General features: G+C 33.8%; 1 long non-coding RNA gene across 1 annotated transcript; it reads left to right on the forward strand.

The window, feature by feature from the left end:
- The first annotated feature begins 1,405 nt into the window (after positions 1-1,405).
- LOC119691818 lies at positions 1,406-3,248 on the forward strand. The gene is made up of 3 exons (XR_007266357.1): positions 1,406-2,613; positions 2,790-2,903; positions 3,175-3,248. It is a non-coding gene; the product is annotated as an uncharacterized LOC119691818 (long non-coding RNA).
- The last annotated feature ends 2,415 nt before the right edge of the window (positions 3,249-5,663 follow it).

Below are 5,663 nucleotides of genomic sequence, written 5' to 3' on the forward strand. Positions count from 1 at the left end.
TGCCTGGGATATGAAACCTGTATCATCTCGACTATTGAGAAACTGAATTACAAACTCTCTTACCACAAAACCATGATTCCACCCGAAAGTCTAACGAGGGATTTACCACCGTGTTTGTCTAACGCTTAATTTAATACAAATTGGCCTACCCAAATATTCTAAGTCCAGCGGGGTTGCCAGACCAAAAACATACAATGTAAGTAGTAGGATATTATTGGGCATTCTATTCCACCTTGCATTCGTTTGAGCTCACTTCTCACCGCGCCGACGGCGGCGCGTCTCGTCGTTCGCCCAATCGAATGCAAGGTGTAATAGAACACCCAATAATATCGGAGTGTAACCGTCTTGGTCCAACCGATGAACGAAAATTACTTGCACTTAAAAAACGATGATATGGTTTTACAAAGAAAAAACAGGTTAAATGCTAGGTACTCACCAAAAAAACCAACGAGCAAAAACATTTAAGCACAACACACCATAACATTAGTTAAAGGATTCCCAAGTTATACCGACTCTTGTATATCAAATAGATAGATTGAATAACCATAATTAAAGATACAACAGCACATATTATTATTCACGGTATTATTGAGATGTCTTTTTCGCTTCTTCGATGACATAAAATATTTTTTAGGGTAAAGTATACTTGTATTATTTATATTTTGTACAATTACATTATATTTCGTGACCAGATTGGCGTCTCCCACTCTAAAATGTTTCAGTCTTACAAATATCAAGTCTTACAAAATCTGGTGTCAGTTTGACTTCTCGTGATGATTTTTCAGACAATGACACAAAACATAGAATTTTCGACTTTATAATATTTTGCGATCAGATTGACGTCTCCCACTGTTAGAAAGATTCAACACCACAAATATCTTTGCGATCAGATTGACGTCTCGTGTTGGTCTCTCATGTTAACAGTGACACAAAAAATTACAGTTCGTCTCAATTCAATTTTGTGGTCAGATTAACGTCTCCCATTGTAAGAAAGATTCAACACCCCAAATTTAATTTGCAAACTCGTTAGAGTGACACAAAATTTACAATGAGTTATTTTATTGGCAAAACTAAGAAATACTCGTATTTTTACCTGTATTATATTTCATGTAGTAGAAACACTGAGAACACCTTATGTTCCCGCAAAAAATATGTGATCAGATTGACGTCTCCTGTATATCTTTTATTACAGCAAATACAGAACATTTTACAGAAATATGAAACTTTAACTACATCCTCTTTGGGTATCCTTTATTAGGATTTTTTTAATTTAATTTATTGCATAATAACAACTTCACTGACACTTTGATTAGAACGGTATTATGACTGACTATGTATGCGGTGTAGGTAACCGACAGGGGTTAGTAATCAGTGGTTCATAAATGCAACTTCAAGAAGTTATTATTAATTTATTCCAAGCATAATTATACCCTGCACACACCAAATAGTATAAGTTGTACTGTCTCGTTCCTGACTTTATATTTGGTTTTCATTTATTTATTGCTCAAAGTAATTATCTGTGACCCAGACCGGACGCAGACAAAACTTCTCAGTTTTTTGTAATCTCAGATAATATTACCTACATGACTTATCAGTATAAAAAAAAATGGATAACTAATGAATTTCAATAATCCTTAAAAAAATATAAAAACATTTATAGTTCTAATCCTAAAAAAGGTTTACTATCTATGTCATACCTAAATAGTAGACCAGGAGCAAGACAGAAAAAAACATTCTTACAATAATATGCGATAAACTTCTAAATTATATTATCTTTAAATACTTCAAATAATTTGTATTATTAGTACTTATTAAAGTTGTACTACTACTTAGAAGTTTTTTTCTTTTTTCATTCGGTAGCTTGCTTGTTACCTATGCAAGTATCAATGTTTATACCCACGTAATCTACGTTATAAGTAGCTATACATAAATACAATCATTTTTTATTTTTATATATGTACCTATAGTAGAAGCATACGTTATAGTGATCGCTTTCAGTAGGTATCACAAAAAACAAAAAAAAAAACTTGAAACGATCAAGCTATTTAAACAATAAATATTTGAATCAACCAAATTACAATACACGGCTCTTGGACTATTTTCATTTCATACCTATGTTAAGCCCTGCACTTACTTCAGATTGCACAACTTCCTGACAAGTAATACGATATTATTGTTTTCACTGAATGACGCAAGTTGCGCGACCGCATCAATTGGTCTCCGAAATATGCTGACTCTATGGCTATTGCGTACTGGCGTGACCTCGCCGGAGGCCAACATGACTGGTTGGGCATATGCTTTTTGGAGGTGGTGCAAAAATTTAAGGTGTTTGAAACCAAAATGTAATAACTATTGTTTTTGCTTCCGATTTATAAACATAATTAATCCTACGAACAAAGCTCATTTTCATTTTTGTTTTAAATCAGTACTTGATACTTAAATTTAAACACAAGAAAAACTATATAAACCTGTATATTTAACGATTTCCCTAAAACTCTTCAGTGCCGAAATCGTCTTCAGTACCATCTCGTTACTCTGTGCGTGTTACTCTCTGCGATCACCTCGCTACTTGTCGCTAGCTTCTCGTCGTATCCAAGTTCCTGATATCGAAATGTTAGTGAGTATAACTACAACTAATATTTTTTTCTTGTATTAAATTTTTATGTCTTTATTTTCTCTATTCAACTGTACTTTCGGAGACAGTCAGTTTTTCTCACCGAGACTGTACGTCTTAATCCTTATCATTATGTAAACTAAAGTTGTTTTTTTTTTTTTAATAATTCTTCCAGGTCGGACTCAGAGTTTGAATATCCTGGTGTGCCAGTGCCTGTGCAGCTAAGCAAGAAGCAGAAGTCTCCAGCAGGCTCCAAGCGCAAGGCTACGACGAGTTCCAACGAGGCTAGGTAAGCAATCAATAATGTAACTTTCATCCTTATGTTTCTGTGTTCCTCTGTACGACTAATTAGTTTGACTTGTCTGTATGTCTTTCCTAGATCTTAAACGGGTGAACCGATTTGGGTTCCGTACTTAATTTATACACTCATTTGTTTTAATATCGAGGGTTTTTAACCTTAGCTTCGTTAGGTTATTTAATTATAATTATATTTTTTTCCGTTCTACTGTAGGCTTTTCTAATCATTATTAAAACCAAAAATCTTTTTTTATTTATTCCAGGTCGGACTCAGAGTTAGAATATCCTGTGCAGCTGAGCAGGAAGCCGAAGTCTCCAGCGGGCTCCAAGCGCAAGGTGTCGAGTTCCAACGAGGAAGCGGCTAGGTAAGCAATCAATACTTTCATATTTAATATTCTGACAAAGTACTTTAACGAATTCTTTAATTGACAAAACTCCCTATTCTAGTTTAGTTTGACCCCCTGAGTTTCACCAAGTTTCACCCACTTTCGGCTTCGCATATCCTTTTTGCAACACCCTGTATAATAAAACATTTTAAATTCAGAATGAAATTTCTTTAATCATCATTTTACTAAGGAAATTGCAATTGAACCACTTTTACAAAGAAATATTATCTACATAAATAAATAATATATACATAAAGTACCTACTATAATTTTATAAAATAACAACTAATTTAATTGAACAATTTAGCGCGAGAATTTTAAAACCTAACTGTATTACAAAAAGGTCCCATTGTAGTTAACTTGTAAAATTTTGGTTAGTTTCTTAACTGTTTGTGTCACGTGAATGCGTTACGTTTGCTAGCTCGATTCATCACCACTTCGCTCTATTGTAGACCTACTTTCTGACTAGATAAATAAATACACAGACCAGTAATAATATTCTTATTTTTTAGTTAAATAGTCATCTTATCTTTATTTCTTTTTCACAGATCTACCACTAAGAAGAAGCCGGCTGGAGATCTCTTCGCAATTATTCGCGACGCCGAGAAGGTCGCGAAAACCTGCCCAGAGCAGCATCAGCTGGGCTCCAGTATCGTGACGCGAGTTGCCAGCGGTCACGTTCGTCGCGCCGCTCCCACGGAAGGGGAGTTTTATGTGGAGCTCAAGGTGTATAACACCGTCGATGCTGCCAGTACCACCTCACAAGAAAGGTGGAAGAAGGCTCTGGTGACTGTTCGGTTGCAAGCCGATCAAGACACGCCTCACTGGGAGGCCTTACAAAAATTCATGAAGAGTGTATACACACTCTTCGAAGACACCGAGCCAACATTTTATGGCGAAAAAATAAACATAAAATAATAATATAATATAATAATAATAAATAATATTTTATGTTTATTTTTTTATATCAAATAATAATATTATTATTTATTATAATAATAAATAATATTTTATGTTTCTATAATATTAGGTTTTTTTTGTTGAAGTAAAATTTTATAACGTTAAAATAAATATAAAATAATAATATTTTCTCGTTTTAGTTATTAGGTTTTTTTTGTTTTACCTACTAATCATAGTTAGTTACACTTATAGGATTTTTATTTAAAGTTCTGGTCAATTTCAATTTTTTATTTACGCAGCCTTACTAGATATTTTTATTTAAAGTTCTGATCAATTTCAATTTTATAGCTACAATGCCTTACTGTACTACTTGTAAAACTCTTATCAACCCGAAAAGCTGGGTAGGGCACTTGCGTAGCAGTGACCACAAAAGCAGGGCTGTAACTTATCGCTTGTCAGATGATGTTGAGATTCTTGCCTCTGCATTCCGTAATCGCATTGCGACTTATAAGATAAAGGCTAATGATGATGCACAGCGTTCATTGGATTCATTTTTTCAGTCTATTCATGATAAAATAAAATCTCTAATAAATCAGTCATTGAAAACCCACTTTTGCATAAAAGTAAATATTGAGCTATTCTCATTTTTCCTAATGTACAAAAATGATTCGCAAGAACTAAAGTCGTTTGGAACGAAAAACGTAACTCTACACATGAATTACAATTTCGATTCTTTTTTCTCAGAAATTAAAAGCACTTTGAAAAAAAAGATTGAAGAGTTTTCCGAGCAAGATAGCGGCTGGACCTTTTTGAGTAACTCTCATCTTGAAATCAACATCAATAAATATCAACCATTAAGTGGGTCATCTTTCATAGAATTACCAAAATTTATAAAAAACAAAAAAGCGTGTGTCAATATTAAAAATGATGATCCTTACTGTTTTCTTTGGTGTGTTACAGCTGCTCTATTTCCTTCAAAAAGCCATCCCGACAGGGTTTCGTCTTATCCAGACTTTCGTAATATTTTTAACATACAGGGTATGTCATTTCCAACAAATTTTTCAGACATTGCAGTGTTCGAAAAAAATAATCCAGATATAGCTATTTTTGTATATGGTCTGCAGGGTAAGAAAACTGTTATAGGCCCATTGTACAGGTCAGACTCTTCTACTGCAAAAAATATAGTTCATTTACTGTTTCTAGAGAATGATGAGGGATCTCACTTTTGCTTAATTAAAAATCTTCCCCGCCTGGTCAGAAGTCAAATAACAAAACATCATCAGCAGTTACATTTTTGTGACTCTTGCCTCCTTTTTTTCAACACATCGAATGAAGTAGAAAATCATTTGTGTGGAGGTATTGCAACAGTCCTCCCTAATCAAGGTTCATTTCTTGCATTTAAGAATTATGAACGAAAACAAAATATGCCCTTTATTATTTACGCCGACTTTGAAACAATGCTTCAA

Source organism: Plutella xylostella, chromosome 6, assembly GCF_932276165.1.
Source record: "Plutella xylostella chromosome 6, ilPluXylo3.1, whole genome shotgun sequence".
Classification (NCBI taxonomy): domain Eukaryota; kingdom Metazoa; phylum Arthropoda; class Insecta; order Lepidoptera; family Plutellidae; genus Plutella; species Plutella xylostella.